The following is a 20000-nucleotide window of genomic DNA, read 5'->3' as shown; positions in this document are numbered from 1 at the left end:
CTCTCCCTCTGTGTGTGTGTGTGTGTGTGTGTGTGTGTGTCTCAGGTGTGTGTGTGTGTGTCTCTCTCTCTCTTGCCCCCCATCTCTCTCTCTCTATCTATCTCACTCTCTCTCTCTCTTGCCCCCCTATCTCTCTCTCTATCTCACTCTCTCTCTCTCTTGCCCCCCTATCTCTCTCTCTATCTCACTATCTCTATCTCGCCCCCCTATCTCTCTCTATCTCACTCTCTCTCCCCCCTCTCTCTCTTGTCCCCCTATCTCTCTCTCTCGCCTCCCCTCTCTCTCTCTATCTATCTCACTCTCTCTTGCCCCCCTATCTCTCTCTCTATCTATCTCACTCACTCTCTCTCTCTCTCCCCTCTCTCCCCCCCTCTCTCTCTCTCTCTCCCTCTCTCATCTGTTCATCTTCAAAAGAGCCTATCCTAGCAATAACCGCTCTAACCCCCCCCCCCCCCAACCGCGCCCCTGGGTTGCCGTGGTTACCTGGGTTGGGGGGGTAGGCGGGCCCCCCGTTGAGGTGGGGCTGCTGGGAGATGGAGAACTGGGAGTTGAGGGAGGGCGCGCGGCGGTAGGTGCCCGTGGCTGACACCATGGAGGCCGAGGAGGTGGTGGAGGACGAGTTGTGGCGCGACACCTGGCGCGAGATGGTGCCGAACTGGGACATGGGGATGGGCCCCAGGCCGGGCCCCTGGGGCACCGCCGCGGGGACAGGGGCCACTGCGGGGGGGGGGGGGGGAGAAAGTCAAATAACACTGCAGTGTAGTTCCAGTGAAACGTGGTAGGGGAGGGGGGTGTTTGGGAGTCACCGCCTTAATGTCGTGAATTTGAACGCCGTTGTGTTTTGCACATGGCTTAAGAATTCCCAAAATGAAGGCAGTGCTACGCCTCCACACGGTGGGGGACTACATTAATATAATTATAATAATAATGTTAAGGAGGAAAACGCCACCATCTTCAGTCATATGATATAACGTGTCCTCAGGCTGCACATGGTACCGTAGCAGCAACCCACTACAGGGTTAGAGTACAGCGGTGGCTGACTAATTAATTAATTAATAATAATTAATACTGCTAATAATCATCATCTCCATCAGTCAAGTGAAGTCAGTGGAGCCTTTCACCAGGATGAACACATTCTGGAAGGTCAGCCCCAGAGGGGACAGGGGGGACAGAGGGGACACCCCCAGAGGGGACAGAGGGGACACCCCCAGAGGGGACAGGGGGGACAGGGGGGACAGAGGGGACACCCCCAGAGGGGACAGAGGGGACAGAGGGGACACCTCCAGAGGGGACAGAGGGGACACCTCCAGAGGGGACAGAGGGGACACCCCCAGAGGGGACAGAGGGGACACCTCCAGAGGGGACAGAGGGGACACCTCCAGAGGGGACAGAGGGGACACCTCCAGAGGGGACAGGGGGGACACCTCCAGAGGGGACAGAGGGGACACCTCCAGAGGGGACAGGGGGGACACCCCCTCACCTCCAGAGGGGACACCTCCAGAGGGGGACACCTCCAGAGGGGGACAGGGGGCGTTACCAGAGGGGGACACCTCCAGAGGGGGACAGGGGGCGTTACCAGAGGGGGACACCTCCAGAGGGGACAGGAGACGTTACCAGAGGGGGACACCTCCAGAGGGGACAGGGGGCGTTACCAGAGGGGGACAGGAGACGTTACCTTGGCCCATGCTGGGCGGGGAGGGAGTGGGAACGGCCAGAGGAACGCCAACGCTGCTGCTGCCGCTGTTCTCCCTACTGCCACTCCCCCCACTGCTGCCACTGCAGAGAGAGAGAGAGGGGGGGGAGAGAGAGAGAGGGGGGGAGAGAGAGAGAGACAGGGGGGAGAGAAAGAGAGACAGGGGGGAGAGAGAGACAGGGGGGAGAGGGAGAGACAGGGAGGGAGAGAGAGGGAGGGAGAGAGAGAGAGAGAGACAGGGGGGGAGAGAGAGGGAGGGAGAGAGAGAGAGAGAGAGAGACAGGGGGGGAGAGAGAGGGAGGGAGAGAGAGAGAGATAGGGAGATGGTTACAGAGGGGATGAATGATGGATGGAGAGACATACAAGCAGAGCAGAAGAGAAAGATAACGATGATTAGGATGTGTCAAAGCTTAATACACTGACAAATGATCACTTCCTTCACAGTGTGAGTTTAACGCTGACGTCTCAGTGTGATTGGCCGCAGAGTGGGCTTCTCCCCTCAACTGACTGATTCTCTCCAAGGAGATCTCTCAAACAACTTGGTGCCAATACATTTATATCACACATCATACCTCAGCATACAGTTGTAGGCGTGTAGTGTGTGTGGTACGTGTGTTCAGTTGTTGCTCGTAGCTGGCGGCTGGTGACCTGTGAGGACGGCTACATCCTTATTGTATTATTATGTATTATTATTATATTATTATTATTATATATTATTATATATATATTATTATACCTTTGGGTGTGGGGCCTCCGGCAGAATAGGGCTGAACCATTTGGGGAAATAATGTAATTGCTATTATTTTGACCAATATTGCGATTGCGATTTAATATGCGATTTTTTTTAATTGATTAAGTTCCTTACGTTCTGTATTATTCACTAAAAAGGCCATAAATCATTATTTTATGACCAACACAACATTGGAAGCACTCAACATATAAACTGCTCTTTCCTTTAGGCCGATGTGTTGAGATTAATTGATATTATAACATCTTTATTTAACTATTGACTTGTAAACTAAAAATAAATATAAATCTTACTGTCAGTTACGTCAGTTAACTATAACAAATCAAAAAAAAACCTTTTTTTTTTTAATCGCAGCCTTTGTGATTTGCATATCTCGTTCTATTACATCGCGATTTTGATTTGAATTCGATGAATCGTTCAGACCGACTGCAGAACTGATGTATTGTGCTTATTGTCAGTAACTGATTTTGTACTTATTGCAAGTCGCTTTGGATAAAAGTGTCTGCTAAATGCCCTAAATGTAAACGTAAGTAATGTCATGTATGTTGTTAATAGATAATGTAATAATAATGTAATGAATGTTACATTATAATGTCATGTATGTTGTTAATAGATAATGTAATAATAATGTAATGTATGTTACATTATGTCATGTATGTTGTTAATAGATAATGTAATAATAATGTAATGAATGTTACATTATAATGTCATGTATGTTGTTAATAGATAATGTAATAATAATGTAATGTATGTTACATTATAATGTCATGTGTGTTGTTAATAGATAATGTAATAATAATGTAATGTATGTTACATTATAATGTTATGTATGTTGTTAATAGATAATGTAACAATAATGTAATGTATGTTACATTATAATGTCATGTATGTTGTTAATAGATAATAGTAATAATAATGTAATGTATGTTACATTATAATGTCATGTATGTTGTTAATAGATAATGTAATAATAATGTAATGTATGTTACATTATAATGTCATGTATGTTGTTAATAGATAATGTAATAATAATGTAATGAATGTTACATTATAATGTCATGTATGTTGTTAATAGATAATGTAATAATAATGTAATGTATGTTACATTATAATGTCATGTATGTTGTTAATAGATAATGTAATAATAATGTAATGTATGTTACATTATAATGTCATGTATGTTGTTAATAGATAATGTAATAATAATGTAATGTATGTTACATTATGTCATGTATGTTGTTAATAGATAATGTAATAATAATGTAATGTATGTTACATTATAATGTCATGTATGTTGTTAATAGATAATGTAACAATAATGTAATGTATGTTACATTATAATGTCATGTATGTTGTTAATAGATAATGTAATAATAATGACATTATAATGTCATGCATGTTGTTAATAGCTGCTAGCCTACGAGCTGGGAGCAGGGGCTATACCAGTGGGGGCCTCTGGTTCAGGGGGCCATACCAGTGGGGGCCTCTGGTTCAGGGGGCCATACCTGTTGGGCCTCTGGTTCAGGGGGCCATACCTGTGGGGGCGGGGCCTCTGGTTCAGGGGGCCATACCTGTGGGGGCCTCTGGTTCAGGGGGCCATACCTGTGGGGGCCTCTGGTTCAGGGGGCCATACCTGTGGGGGCCTCTGGTTCAGGGGGCCATACCTGTGGGGGCCTCTGGTTCAGGGGGCCATACCTGTGGGGGCCTCTGGTTCAGGGGGCCATACCTGTGGGGGCCTCTGGTTCAGGGGGCCATACCTGTGGGGCCTCTGGTTCAGGGGGCCATACCTGTGGGGGCCTCTGGTTCAGGGGGCCGTACCTGTGGGGGCCTCTGGTTCAGGGGGCCGTACCTGTGGGTGCGGGGCCTCTGGTTCAGCGAGGCGGTGCGTGCGGGGCTGTTCTGGCTGCCCAGACGCGCAGGACTGGTCATGTAGTCGTTGGGCACCACAGGGGGCTTCACCGGCTCCAGGGTCTTGTAGGGGGTGTTGCGCCTGGATGGGAGAGAGAGAGACAGAGGTCGAGAGAGAGAGAGAGAGAGAGGGAGAGAGAGGGGGGGGGGAGGTGGGAGGGGAGAATGGAGGTAGGGCGTGGACGTTGGATGGAGGGGAGAGGTAAAGGATGGCACAGAGGGAGAGATTGATATCAATAAAAATAGTATGGAGGACTCACAAAAGTCCTGTGCATTGAGGAGGACATAACCTGTGTGTATCCAAACTGTGAGCGTGACTAGACCCTCACACCAAACCCAGCACACCGTGGACCAGTGGCGGCTGGTGGCTTTTAAAGTGAGGGAGGGAGGACTGCGCGCTTGGTTGCCATTGGCCTGCTTGCATTGTTAGTGGCGTATGGTGGCATAAGTATGTGAGACTCAAGTTGTTTCAGGGTGTTTTGGTGAACTACAAAATAGCAGGGAGGGATAATTATGTGAATAGAATTGATACAAATCCACCAGTGGCAGCGTTGTACTTTGAAAGCTGGTGGGCAGCATGTCTTGGACTACTAGGGCAGAAGGAAAGGATGCAAAGCCAATTAGTCAAATCAGGCCTACTCTTGATTTGTAAAACTAAATAAAAAAATTTTTGCCCTCAATGACTGAAGCTATTGGTTGTAATTTGGCTATGTTTATTTTCAGCTACAATTGTTTTAATTGTAGCTGTGGCCCCCCCCACCTCCAGGGCAGCTTTTTCAGCTACAATTGTTTTAAGAGCCCTGTGGGCCCACCACCTGCAGGGAGACCCGCTGGGGTCGGGTGCGCTGCCACATGGGTGGCAGTGAAAGGCAGGGGTCCCGACGGACCAGACCCGAGCGGCAGAAGCTGGCTCTGGGGACGTGGAACGTTACCTCACTGTGGGGAAAGGAACCGGAGCTTGTGAGGGAGGTGGAGCGCTACCAGTTAGATCTGGTGGGGCTCACCTCTACGCACAGTCTCAGCTCTGGTACCGTACTCCTGGATAGGGGTTGGACTCTATTCTTCTCTGGAGTTGCCCAGGGCGTGAGGCGCCGGGCGGGTGTGGGGATACTCATAAACCCCCGGCTGAGTGCCGCGGTGTTGGAGTTTACCCCGGTGGATGAGAGGGTCGCCTCCCTACGCCTAAGGGTGGTGGGGGGGAAAACTCTGACTATTGTTTGTGCATATGCACCGAACAGCAGTTCAGAGTACTCGGCCTTCTTGGAGACCCTGAATGGAGTCCTGTATGGGGCTCCGGTAGGGGACTCCGTAGTTCTGCTGGGAGACTTCAACGCCCACGTGGGCAACGATGGAGACACCTGGAGAGGCGTGGTGGGGAGGAACGGCCTCCCTGATCTAAACCCTAGTGGTCGTTTGTTACTGGACTTCTGTGCTAGCCATGGATTGTCCATAACGAACACCATGTTCGAACATAAGGGTGCTCATAAGTGTACCTGGTACCAGAGTACCCTAGGCCGAAGATCGATGATCGATTTCGTGATCGTGTCATCTGATCTGAGGCCGTATGTTTTGGACACTCGGGTGAAGAGAGGGGCGGAACTGTCAACCGACCACCATCTGGTGGTGAGTTGGATCAGGGAATGGGGGAAGAGTCTGGACAGACCTGGTAAGCCCAAACGGGTAGTGCGGGTGAATTGGGAACGTCTGGAGGAGGCTCCCGTCCTAGAGATCTTCAACTCACACCTCCGGCGGAGCTTTTCTAGCATCCCTGTGGAGGTTGGGGGCATTGAGCCAGAGTGGGCAGTGTTCAAAGCCTCCATTGCTGAAGCTGCGGTGGTGAGCTGTGGCCTCAGGGTCTTAGGTTCCTCAAGGGGCGGTAACCCTCGGACACCGTGGTGGACACCGGTGGTCAGGGAAGCCGTCCGACTGAAGAAGGAGGCCTTCCGGGGTATGTTATCCCGGAGGACTCCTGACGCAGTTGCAGGGTACCGGCAGGCTCGAAGGGCTGCAGCCGCTGCCGTGTCGGAGGCTAAGCAGCGGGTGTGGGAGAAGTTCGGAGAGGACATGGAGAAGGACTTTCGGTCGGCACCAAAGTGTTTCTGGAAGACCATCCGACACCTCAGAAGGGGGAAACGGGGAAACATCCAAGCTGTGTACAGTAAGGGTGGGACTCTGTTGACCTCGACTGAGGAGGTAGTCGAACGTTGGAAGGAACACTTTGAGGAACTCCTGAATCCGACTAACACGTCCTCTATGTTGGAGGCAGAGCTCGAGGTTGATGGTGGTTCATCGTCAATTTCCCTGGTGGAAGTCACTGAGGTAGTTAAACATCTCCGCAGTGGCAAAGCCCCAGGGATTGATGAGATCCAGCCAGAAATGCTAAAGGCTCTGGGTGTTGAGGGGCTGTCTTGGCTGACACGCCTATTCAACATTGCGTGGGAGTCTGGTACAGTGCCAAAGGAGTGGCAAACCGGGGTGGTGGTTCCCCTGTTCAAAAAGGGGGACCGGAGAGTGTGTGCCAATTACCGGGGTATCACACTTCTCAGCCTCCCTGGGAAAGTCTACTCTAAGGTGCTGGAAAGGAGGGTTCGGCCGATTGTCGAACCTCAGATTGAAGAGGAACAATGCGGTTTCCGCCCTGGACGTGGAACTACGGATCAGCTCTTCACTCTCGCAAGGATCCTGGAGGGGGCCTGGGAGTATGCCCATCCGGTCTACATGTGTTTTGTGGATTTGGAGAAGGCATATGACCGGGTCCCCCGGGAGAAACTGTGGGAGGTGCTGCGGGAGTACGGGGTAAGGGGTTCATTCCTCAGGGCCATCCAATCTCTGTACTCCCAAAGCGAGAGCTGTGTCCGCATTCTCGGCAGCCAATCAGTTCCGTTCCCGGTGGGTGTTGGCCTCCGCCAGGGCTGCGCCTTGTCACCAATCCTGTTTGTGATATTCATGGACAGGATATCGAGGCGTAGTCGTGGTGGGGAGGGGTTGCAGTTCGGTGATCTGAGGATCGCATCACTGCTCTTTGCAGATGATGTGGTCCTAATGGCATCATCGGCCTGTGACCTTCAGCACTCACTGGATCGGCTGGCTGCCGAGTGTGAAGCGGCTGGGATGAAGATCAGCACCACTAAATCTGAGGCCATGACTCTTAGCAGGAAACCGGTGGATTGCCCTCTCCGGGTAGGAAATGAGTCCTTAGCCCAAGTGAAGGAGTTTAAGTACCTCGGGGTCTTGTTCGCGAGTGAGGGTACGATGGAGCGTGAGATTGGCCGGAGAATCGGAGCAGCGGGGGCGGTATTGCGTTCGCTGTACCGCACTGTTGTGACGAAAAGAGAGCTGAGCCGCAAGGCAAAGCTCTCGATCTACCGGTCGATCTTCGTTCCTACCCTCACCTATGGTCATGAGGGGTGGGTGATGACCGAAAGGACGAGATCGCGGATACAAGCGGCCGAGATGAGTTTTCTCAGGAGGGTGGCTGGCTTCTCCCTTAGGGATAGGGTGAGAAGTTCAGTCATCCGGGAGGAACTCGGATTAGAGCCGCTGCTCCTTTGCTTAGAAAGGAGTCAGTTGAGGTGGTTCGGGCATCTGGTAAGGATGCCCACTGGACGCCTCCCTTGGGAGGTGTTCCAGGCACGACCAGTGGGGAGGAGACCCCGGGGAAGACCCAGGACTAGGTGGAGAGATTATATCTCAACACTGGCCTGGGAACGCCTCGGGATCCCCCCGTCAGAGCTGGTCAATGTGGCCCGGGAAAGGGAAGTCTGGGGCCCCCTGCTTGAGCTGCTGCCCCCGCGACCCGACCCCGGATAAGCGGACGACGATGAGGATGATGATGAGGATTGTTTTAAGAAAAATGAAGACACAAGACCAAAAGTGATGCCATTTAAAATGCATCATGCTCTGAATCATTCACTAACATCCTTTCCACAATATCAAACAGAACGGTCAGAGTAACAAATGATTAAAAGAACAACAAGAACAGCATTTCACAACTATTGACATGGGCTGTAAGCCTAACATTGTTTGAGGCAAATGTGGATGTTAATGGATGTTTCAGAATGTTGGTCATGGTGTTAAGCCAAATAAGATGGAGGGACTTCATTTATAGATCAAGTCAATCCTCCTCGCTGTTTGTGTTGCAAAGATATCAGTGACCTGGTCATACCAAACGGGATATTTTTCAAGTGATTTCAGAATAACTGCGAGTGTAACTCCACGTTTTCGCCACCCTTTCAGACGGCTTGGTAACCCAACGGAGGAGTATCAAAACATAGGTAGACTCAGTGCGTTTATTTCGGCGGACTTTTGGTGGTGGAAACACCAATATAAGTGAACAGAGCCGCACTGTACCGCAACGAACAGTAGCGCACTGCTCGGTGGAAACGAGGCATACAAGCGGGTTTGTTGGTTCTCGTAGCCTAGAGACTTGAGGAGATAAACCCTCCCTCCGGGCTGCTCCACAGCCAGGGCTCCTGCTTATTGGTTCATAGCGCAGCCAGGGCTCCAGCCTATTCGTGAATAGACGTTGCAAATCAGATCCCTTAGCTAGTCCACCCACTCAGAGGAGGACTTTCCTCCTCTCTCCCATTGACCCCCATGTTATCCCGAGAAATGACTGGGAGTCAATGGAGGCTGAGGAGGAACGTCCTCCCCGCAGTAATATCCAATAGGCAATAGGGGGTGCTAATGTCCCTTTACCAGGGAAACGAACATTACACGTACAAAGGCATTAAAGTAGTCATATTTAAGGGCATTAATTCATTACAGTAGTCTGGGCAATCTACACTTTTATTCTCAACAATGTAAAGGAGGATCTTCCTCCCTCTCCTCACTGGAGAAGCCTCCACTAAACACTCAACAGAGGCACCATCAGAAATACATTTGTGTCGGTTTATGACAACCTCATAAGCCATAACGTGCAATCACTTCCCGATGATTGGGCCTTTTGAAGCCCAGGAATAGGCTTTGATTTCTAAAACGCTCTGAAGCGACGCCCTGTAATTGGGATGACAACCTGATTAGCATAGCACGCAGCATGGACTGGAGTCTACGCTGGCGTTTTCAAACCCATCAACGCTGTTAGGAAGTAGGCGCTCACCCCAGGGTGCCGCGGCCCGCCATGGGGGGGCTGGGCGGCTTCTGGGTGGGGGGGTTGGTCCTGGACAGCGTGCCCCCCCCGCGTCCTGCCGCGTTGTTCCCCTGTTGCTGGAGAGGGAGAGGAGGGAGAGAGAAGGGAGTGAACTCTACAGCAGAGAGCAGTCAGACAGACAGACCCCCGACACCTGCTACAGGCCTCTGGACGGGTCTTTAACTACACTGGACCTTCACACACACACTGGGTCATTTAGCAGATCATTTCATCCAATCCCTTTGGATTTGTTTATGGATGCTGTTTGGGGGAAAACACTGGGAAAAGACCAGGAAACGTGTGAGATATACCGACAGGCAGACAGAAATACAGACAGACAGACAGACAGCCGGATGGACAGACAGACAGACAGGAGGACAGACAGACAGACAGACAGACAGCCGGACGGACAGACAGACAGACAGACAGACAGACAGACAGCAGGACGGACAGACAGACAGACAGGAGGACAGGTTGGAAGGCAGCAAGATATTCTCTTCTCGTTAACAGAAATACAAACACATTTGCAAATCCTTCCTTAATCTGCGTTTCCGTATGTATTCTAATCCCTGACATCACATCCCAACACACAGTGGGCAACATGTGATACCAGACGAGTGTTTGTGAAGAGCAGAGGGCAAGACAGACAGAGTTAGTAAAGTAGAGTCAACTGGTTCTTACCTTGGCCTTAAGCCACTGATTGTAAGCAGGCGAGAGACAAGGAGGAGAGAGAGAGAGAGAGAGAGAGAGAGAGAGAGAGAGAGAGAGATGAGAGAGAGAGAGAGAGAGAGAGAAAACAGACATGCTCATTGGTTAATGGTGAATAGGGGTGAGTGGACAGAGGAGCATTATCACAGTGCTAAGCCGGAGCCAATTCTATCATTTTTTTTTTTTTAAATGCAGCCACACAAGAAGGACCAACGCGCCGGTCGCTGCAGACGGTCCGCTCACAGAGCGCTGGCTGCGCTCAGTTCATCAGCTGTGAGACGAGGAGCGAGCAGTAGCTGTGGTTGTGACGAACGCTAACCCCCCCCCCCGACACCCCGCGCTGCAGCGGGCGAGCGGCAGACGGCCCGGCCCGGTGCGGCGGGGCCCGGCGGGGCCGGCTGTTAGTGTGGCCGTACGTCACCGTACCTCCACCAGCGCCCCGCGGCGCGCCCTACGCCCAGCGCGCCCTACGCCCAGCGCGCCCTACGCCCAGCGCGCCCTACGCCCAGCGGGCCCTACGCCCAGCGGGCCCTACGCCAGCGGGCCCTACGCCCAGCGCGCCCTACGCCCAGCGCGCCCTACGCCCAGCGGGCCCTACGCCCAGCGCGCCCTACGCCCAGCGCGCCCTACGCCCAGCGGGCCCTACGCCCAGCGCGCCCTACGCCCAGTGCGCCCTACGCCCAGCGGGCCCTACGCCCAGCGCGCCCTACGCCCAGCATGCCCTACGCCCAGCGCGCCCTACGCCCAGCATGCCCTACGCCCAGCCCGCCCTACGCCCAGCTCGCCCTACGCCCAGCGCGCCCTACGCCCAGCGGGCCCTACGCCCAGCGCGCCCTACGCCCAGCGCGCCCTACGCCCAGTGCGCCCTACGCCCAGCCCGCCCTACGCCCAGCGCGCCCTACGCCCAGCGCGCCCTACGCCCAGCGCGCCCTACGCCCAGCGCGCCCTACGCCCAGCGCGCCCTACGCCCAGCGCGCCCTACGCCCAGCGCGCCCTACGCCCAGTGCGCCCTACGCCCAGCGGGCCCTACGCCCAGCGCGCCCTACGCCCAGCGCGCGGTCCTGCTCACAGCTGTCCCAACGACAGGCTTGGCAGAGCCAGGGGCTGTTAAAGACTCACTTGATATTACACGCTGATATGTGCGCACACACACACACACACACACACACACACACACACACACGTCCCCCTGTGTTTACGGTTGGTGTGGTGGGTTTCGGCTAATCGATGGATCTAAATTATTCACAGATATCACACAGACTGTGAAGAGATCCCTGTGTGTGTGTGTGTGTGTGTGTGTGTGACACCCACATGTTCCTGTCTAATACGTTTCTTAAGGGAATCTGATCTCTCCCCTTTCTCTCTCTCTCTCTGTGTCTCTCTCTGTCTCCCCCCCTCTCTCTCTCTGTCTCCCCCCCTCTCTCTCTCTGTCTCCCCCCTCTCTCTCTCTCGTTCTGTCTCCCCCCCCCTCTCTTTCTATGTCTCTGTCTGTCTCTCTCGCTCTACCTCTCTCTCTCTCTCTCGCTCTGTCTCCACCCCGCTCTCTCTGTCTCTCTCTGTCTCCCCCTCTCTCTCTCTCTCTGTCTCCCCCCTCTCTCTCTCCCTCTGTCTCCCCCCTCTCTCTCTCTCTCTCTCTCTGTCTCTCTCTCTCTCTCTCTCTCTCTGTCTCTCCCTCTCTCGCTATCTGTCTCCACCCCCCCCCCTCTCTCTCTCTCTCTCTCTCTCTCTCTCTGTCTCTCCCTCTCCCCCTCGCACCTAACCTCACACTGCTTTCAAATAGACAAGAACAGCATTTAAATAAATTAAATATTCTAACTTAGTATCACACAAAAAACATACATACATTTTCTTTGGTTTTCTAACTCTCCTGGTGATCATTTAAACAAAGGTCCATTTAAGGCCTGTTTAGGTTCATTAGCATAACGCCCCATGCCAAGGCTTTAGTATTCACTGATGGAGGTGTGTGTGTGTGTGTGTGTGTGTGTGTGTGTGTGTGTGTGTGTGTGTGTGTGTGTGTATGCTGTTTGTGTGTGTATGGGATGGGGGGGGGGTTGGGGGGGGGGGGCAAAGGAAGTTGCCTCAGAGGAGATTTAAAAGTGAACAAGCGACCACTATCAGACACACAGCGAGAAACCAGGAACTGGAGCAATCGATACATGCAACACAAGCTCTGATAGTCACACACTAGACACACACACAGTGAGACACACACTAGACACACACAGTGAGACACACTAGACACACACACACAGTGAGACACACACTAGACACACACACACAGTGAGACACACACTAGACACACACACACACAGTGAGACACACACTAGACACACACACACACAGTGAGACACACACTAGACACACACAGTGAGACACACTAGACACACACACACAGTGAGACACACACTAGACACACACACACAGTGAGACACACACTAGACACACACAGTGAGACACACACTAGACACACACACACACACACACACACAGTGAGACACACACTAGACACACACACACACACACAGTGAGACACACACTAGACACACACACAGTGAGACACACACTAGACACACACACACACAGTGAGACACACAGTCTGTGACCGGATGAGGAGGGTTGAGAGAGATTAAAGAACGAGGCAGGAGAAGGGTTGAAAGAATATTTTATACAGTTCAATGGGAGGACACACACACACACACACACACACACACACACACACACACACACACACACACACTCACACACACACACACACACACACACACACACACACACACACACACACGCACACACACACACACACACACACACACACACACACACACAATCACACAATCACACACAAACACACACAAGAAATGCCGTCCCCAGCCCTGGTTGGCTCTCAGCCTCAGTGGGTCCGTTCCCCCGCCTCCCCATTGTGCTAAATGAACTAAAAGACAGAGCTATTGATCAGCCACGGAGCCTCAGGGCCCATCACGTCGGCCCGCCATCGGTCACTGTCAGAGAGCGAGGTGTGATCTGACCATAAACACGTGTTTCCCTCCCCGGGCAGAATTGATCTGGAACACAGAGCTGGGCTCGACGTGTCTTAATGATGAGCCGCGCAGCTAGCGGGTTAGCTCGTAGCGTGTAGCCAGCAGGCTGAACAGCCCCGCGCGCTTGGTTCAAGAATCCCCTCGATTCTGTTGGCAAGCGTATTGGAACCCCCACGGACCGAGGAAGTGGTCTTTCAATAGAAGAAAAGCTTTTATTTCACCGCCGTCCCAATGGGGTCAGTGGGAGAGGGGGACTCTTACTTTGACGCCCTGTGTGTGTGTCAGTGCGGGGGGACTCTTACTTTGGCACCGTGTGTGTGTGTCAGTGCGGGGGGACTCTTACTTTGACGCTGTGTGTGTGTGTGTCAGTGCGGGGGGACTCTTACTTTGACGCCCTGTGTGTGTGTCAGTGCGGGGGGACTCTTACTTTGACGCCCTGTGTGTGTGTGTGTCAGTGCGGGGGGACTCTTACTTTGACGCCCTGTGTGTGTGTGTGTCAGTGCGGGGGACTCTTACTTTGACACTGTGTGTGTGTGTGTCAGTGCGGGGGGACTCTTACTTTGACGCCCTGTGTGTGTGTGTCAGTGCGGGGGGACTCTTACTTTGACGCTGTGTGTGTGTGTGTCAGTGCGGGGGGACTCTTACTTTGACGCCGTGGCCCACGTCGTCCAGCAGCGTGTAGTCAATGGGCTTCCGGATGTAGCGCACCGGACGCTCCATGTTGCCGGGGGCGATGATCTTGTGGGTGCGCGCTGTGTTCTTGTTGGTGGTCAGGATGCCGATCTCGCGCCTGGCAACCTTCTCTTTGTGGATGTCCACCGTCTGGGGGGGGAGAGGAGGCCACAGCACACGCTTCACACTCACGCCACGGACGCTCCTGTGTGTGACCAATCCATGTGATGGATTTCCATACTTGTGTGTCAGTGTGTGTGTGTGTGTGTGTGTGGAGAGATGGACAATATCTCAATCTGGCACAATGACAGCTTACGTCATATGTTCCGTTTGATGACTTGAAGGGACAGCCTGTCACAATACTACGGTCACAAAAGTGTTGTCTAATATCCAGTGTCTGGATGTAAGACGCATATAAATTGTCAAACCCATCGGTGACTGGGTTTGACAATGTAACGTAGTTTAAGGTTAATGATGAGTCAGAGATGATCATGTGCAGAACAAGAGATCAGCGACAGTGTCAGACACAGTGACACTGTCGCTGCATCAGCACATCTATGTTTATATTAGGGATGTGAATAACTCAAATTTTTCATGGTCGAATAATCAGTGGGTGGTATGAACGAATAATCGATTATTCGATGTGTGCCGACATTCACAAAGGCAGCCATGGATCATCGGCAAGAAATCACTTAATATCTTAAACGCAAAAAAAACAAACTTTAATAGTGATCAGTGTTCGTGTTGTAATAGTGCTACAGAACCAACATTAGTTCAGTCCGTTAATTTTTGTTTATTTGAATGGGAAAAAATGTTAACGGTCCAAATGTTAAAAATCGGCTTTGATCCTCGGGAACGAATAATCGAATAATCGAATATTCTGACCCATCCCTAGTTTATATATAATAGTAAAAACTAAATAGAAAATGTAACCGCTCCCTACATGAGGAGTTTCTACGGCAATTTCTCTGGACTCAGAGAAGTCACATTTTAAATGTGATCGATAAAAGCAACAAATCACGTGATTCAATGGACCAATCACATTCACCCATACGACTGCCATCGCTCAGCTCCTAAAAGAAAACCATTGCCTGAGCAGAACCAATCACAGCGAGCATGAGAGGAAAGACAGCATGTGTCGAATGGGGGGGGGGGGGGGGGGGGGGGGGGGTCGGCTGTGTGCTGCTTAACTTTACCTACCCACTCAAGGACCTCTCTCTCCTGACTGCGTGCGACTGCACTAGACGTGATCGCAATCATTTGCGTGGAAGAGGACATTTCTGCCCCGTTTTTGGCAGTGATACGCCGCAATAATGTAATTAACTGTCGATCCTTTTGTCAACCATATTTTTTCAGGGCTCTCCTGTATAAGCTCGAATTGATCTTCATACAGTACACACCATCAGAGTCAGTTAAATAATATTAACGCCCAAGCCTTCCGTTTATCTGCACTGCTCGTGAAAAAGCGAAATAAACCGACAATGTTTTACAGTTTTAAGCCCTACTGGCCTTGTCGTCTCTCTTTTCTTTAAGACCCTGAAGAAAGCTTTAAGAGGTTTCCTCCCATCCAGACTGGACGTCTGACAGCCTTCTCTCTCCTCTCCTCTGCTGTCTGTCACGGCGAGCTGTTTGGACGCTGGCTGCTGTCCCCCTCCGTCTGATGTTCCCTCGGGGACTGAGAGATGATGAATGCTGATGGAGGATTGTGTGTGTTTCTATGTGGTTGTGCGTGTGTGCGTGCGCGTCTGTATGTGTTTGTGCATGTGTGTGTGTGTGTGTGTGTGTGTCTCTGTGTGTGTGTGTGTGTGTGTGTATGTGTGTCTGTGTGTGTGTCTGTGTGTCTGTGTGTGTGTCTGTGTGTGTGTATGTGTGTGTGTGTGTGTGTGTGTGTGTCTGTCTGTGTGTGTGAGTGTGAGAGGATGCAGAGACATTAAAAGGGCGACGGCGAGGGCGAGGGATAGAGAGAGCGAGAGTGAGAGGCAACAGAAGTGATCTAGCGAGGGTTGCTTGTAATTTATATCATGTGAACTTAATGCCCTACATGAGAGTGTGAAGAGAGATCAAATGTGTGTGTGTGTGTGTGTGTGTGTGTGTGTGTGTGTGTGTGTGTGTGTGTGTGTGCTCCGTGGCCGTGTCTGTGTCTGTGTGCGTGCGTGTGTGTGTGTGTGTGTGTGCGTGTGTGTGTGCTCCGTGGCCGTGTCTGTGTCTGTGTGCGTGCGTGTGTGTGTGTGCGTGTGTGTGTGCTCCGTGGCCGTGTCTGTGTCTGTGTGCGTGCGTGTGTGTGTGTGTGTGTGTGTGTGCTCCGTGGCCGTGTCTGTGTCTGTGTGCGTGCGTGCGTGTGTGTGTGTGTGTGTGTGTGTGTGTGTGTGTGTGTGTGTGTGTGTGTGCTCCGTGGCCGTGGCCGTGTCTGTGTCTGTGTGCGTGCGTGCGTGTGTGTGTGTGTGTGCTCCGTGGCCGTGTCTGTGTCTGTGTGCGTGTGTGTGTGTGTGTGCTCCGTGGCCGTGTCTGTGTCTGTGTGCGTGCATGTGCACATAAGTTGCACTTGATCCGCACAGCAATGAGGTCACACATCAATCACCAGCCAGCCGTCGCATCGGGGCTGAACCCGGCGACCCTCCCACGGGGCCCGGACCCGGTCTGTCTGTCTTTGACAGATCCTACTTCATATATTTACCTTGGGTACATGCCTTCTTAAAATGATGATTTATACTTATATAGAAAGAGGATGTTCATCATATCTGCTTTGGCAAGAAGGACACACTCTGCTTCATGTGTAAGGCCAAGGAGCTATTGCTATTATTATTACCTATTATCTGTCCTTTGTGCAAGGCCTGAATGTCAGCATTAGAGTGACTGTACTGATCTGATAACGGCCAGCCCACGTGGACTGGCAGCAGACTGCATCGGACCGACCTCCACCCTCAACACACCTGTCTCTCTCTCTCTCTCTCTAATAAAAACGAATATATCTATAAATATATCTATAAAATCTGATTATGCACGGTTTTCCCACGCCATCATGACAAGACCCACGGATAAAGAGAATGAGGTGAATGAAGCGTTTCAGCATGTAGAACCAATGCGCCAACGCACTACTGAGAGAGATGGTGAGAGGGAGAGACGGTCTGAGAGAAAGAGCGAGGGCAACTGAGGCCAAAGTGAACTGGAAGTGAATTAATATTCTAGCTATGTCTGCAGGAGAGGAAATCGAGTGGTCACACCCAGCAGGGATAGGGCGAAAGCGGCCTGCCTGATTTCCTGTCCGCGATTGGCTGCGAGAGCCGGACAACAGACATGGAGACAGAGTCCAGAAAACCATGGAGAGAGCGAGCAGGAAGGCCTGGGAGACGAGAAGCAGCATGTATTATGTTGGGCGCTATAGTTAGTGCTGAGAGGAGAGGAGAGGAGATCGATGACATGGCAGAAGAAGCCAACAATGCTGAAACAACAGACCCCCATATAGACCTGGGCCTTATGGCTGAAATGGCTGATCGATATCGATAACTATTGATCATTTGAATGACCTAAAAAGACTAGGAATGACCATGCTGGATTTAAACACTCCTGTTTAACACTTAATACGACCTTCCACTGTTCTTCATTGATCAATACTCCAATGTCGATACAACGATGAAAAACAGATATTGTAAAGAAGTATGGAACCGTATTTGTGTAACAAACCCATTTTTGATATTGTTGATATTGATCAAAAGTCTATCAATTCACAATACGATCATTTATTGATTTATTGGCCAGGCCTACCCCCATCCTTCAACCAGGAACGGCCCTAACTCTGTCACACCCGCAGTGTGTCAGTGGCTGCGGAGAAACAGAGTCGTATTGTGAGTAACAGCGTTACACTCTTTCTCTGTATACCAGGCCTCTGGATCAAACCAGACACTGTAGACACTCGAACCGGAGAGAACAGAATCATACACCTTCTCTCTGAATCTTTACTGTCTCTCCCCCTACCCTCTCCCTCTACTCTCTCTCTCTCTTTAATCCAATAAAGTGCTGTATGCTGTTGTTACATCAGTTCCATGTATTGCTCCAGCCCTAAACCTGTGCTGGTGGTGCTTTTGCCCGCGTCTATATTTTGCTCTTTCCGACCAACAGCAGCCAAGGCCATCACAATCACATTATCAGAGACATAAACAGCAGCTTTTATCGTGTAAACATTCACGAGGCAGCGTAACGGCCACTTGCTTCCACCAAACAGCTCAGTCAACCGGCCCGGATCCAAACACACGTTCTAGTAGTAGAGGAGAGTATGGCACCCACACAGGTCAGGTTGCATCCAACTTGTTATATATTATATTCTGTAATTGAGGGCTGCCGTGGCCATGTCGTTGACCCAGTGTGTCATTATCTGGAGCGTGAGGGCCATTACACACTGGCTGAGGAGGCTGAGCAGGGGGGAAACAACTGGGAGGAAAATACATCTGAACAATCACAGATGATCTGAAAAGAGTGCATCAGTCTGAGCCCGTTTGTTGACTGTGTGAAATGGCTGATTGGTTAGTGGCAATAGGCAGGCTACATTGATAGAGAGAGAGAGAGAGAGAGAGAGAGAGAGAGAGAGAGAGAGAGACACAGAGAGAGCGAGAGAGAGAGAGACAGAGAGAGACACAGAGAGAGAGAGAGAGAGAGAGAGAGAGAGAGCGAGAGAGACAGAGAGAAAGAGGGGTAGACAAAGTGAGAGAGGAGAGTGAGCGGTGAGCGAGAGAGAGGGCAAGAATTATTGTGTAAAGGGCGAGAGAGAGTGAGGACGAGAGAGAGAGGGACAGAGAGAGAGAGAGAGAGGGACAGAGAGAGAGAGAGAGAGAGAGAGAGAGAGAGAGAGAGAGTGCTGGGAGCAGAGGAAGCGAGAGACTGCTGATGAGACATGTTGATGTGAAAGGTTGTGTAGGATTGGCAGATCCACCCTGACCCATTCCCTCTGTCTTGTCTGTGTGTATAATGAATGCTTGTGAATGGGTTTCAGTGCTCTTAAACAGGGTGTGTGTGTGTGTGTGTGTGTGTGTGTCTGGGTGTGTGTGTCTGGGTGTATGTGTCTGCGTGCGTGTGTGTGTTTTATTCAGTGAAGGCCAGTTTGTTCCACCACTGTATACGTGTCTGTGTCCAAACAGTACAGAAACCTTCCAGCATAACAACCCCGTCAACATAAACACAACTCAGGCCATTTCAGCCACATTAATGGAAGTTGAAAGCAGCTCTCTAAGGTATCTTGACGGTAACCTGCTGTTGCTGCAACATCTGTTCTGTTTAACGTATCTTCAGTACAAAACAGCTCGTCCACCAACCAGCAGTTGAGTGCTGTTTCAATTCCACTGACTTGTGGAACATTATCACGTCACCATTGCTAAATCTAAACCACCGCTCCAGCAACGCCCTAACGTCCCCCTCCTCCTGTCTTCACCGGTGGTGACAGTAGGGGGTGGAGTGGTCTAGGGGGTTTCCAGAATGTTCCGGGGGTCCATCCCCAATGTCAACAGCCAACATGTATCCGCATTCCTTCGGCACAATGACCTGACCTGCTCCTTATTGACGCACGTTTCTGAATTCACTTCAAGTCACTTCAGATACAAGCGTCTGCCAAATGACTCAACAGTAACGGTACAAGACGCAAATTCACCTAGTAGACGTTGAAGGAAAAGGGAAAGGCCGTTTCTCTTCTGTCTCCTCCATAAGAGCCGGTGACCTCCCGCAGACTCCCGGTCGGTAGGGGGGCGTATGTAGGCGTGTGCCGGTGTGTGTAGGCGTGTGTAGGCGCGTGCCGGTGTGTAGGCGTGTGTAGGCGTATGTAGGCGTGGGCCGGTGTGTGTAGGCGTGTGTAGGCGTGTGTAGGCGTGTGTAGGCGTGTGTAGGCGTGTGTAGGCGTGGGCCGGCCTACCTGGGAGATGTGGTTGATGGAGGACTCCATGCGGCGAAGCTGCGAGGCCTGGATGTCCAGCAGCTGCAGCACGTTGTTGGCCAGGGCGTTGATCTGGTAGGCCACGCTGGCCAGGGACTGCGTGGTGTACGCCTTGGTCTCCTCCAGGGCCTTGCGCTTGTCCTGAGCCTGGGCGGAGGAGGAGGAGGAGGAGGAGGAGGAGGAGGAGGAGG

The 20000-nt window shown here is 51.5% G+C and overlaps 1 pseudogene across 1 annotated transcript in view; it reads right to left on the bottom strand.

Moving 5' to 3' along the window:
* LOC311360720 (abl interactor 1-like) overlaps positions 1 to 20000 on the bottom strand; it is a 28478-nt pseudogene that overhangs the window by 3589 nt on the left and 4889 nt on the right. The window contains exons 2-7 of the transcript XR_014684199.1: positions 19789 to 19956; positions 13869 to 14045; positions 9448 to 9554; positions 4291 to 4431; positions 1676 to 1776; positions 484 to 717 (exon numbers count right to left, since the gene is read on the bottom strand). The product of XR_014684199.1 is annotated as an abl interactor 1-like (transcript). The remainder of the gene's footprint in view (positions 1 to 483; positions 718 to 1675; positions 1777 to 4290; positions 4432 to 9447; positions 9555 to 13868; positions 14046 to 19788; positions 19957 to 20000) is intronic.

Source organism: Micromesistius poutassou (assembly GCF_964030765.1).
Source record: "Micromesistius poutassou genome assembly, chromosome: 16".
NCBI classification, from domain to species: Eukaryota; Metazoa; Chordata; class Actinopteri; order Gadiformes; family Gadidae; genus Micromesistius; species Micromesistius poutassou.
The sequence above is the reverse complement of the archived record's forward strand: the minus strand, read 5'-3'. Positions and strand labels throughout refer to the sequence as shown.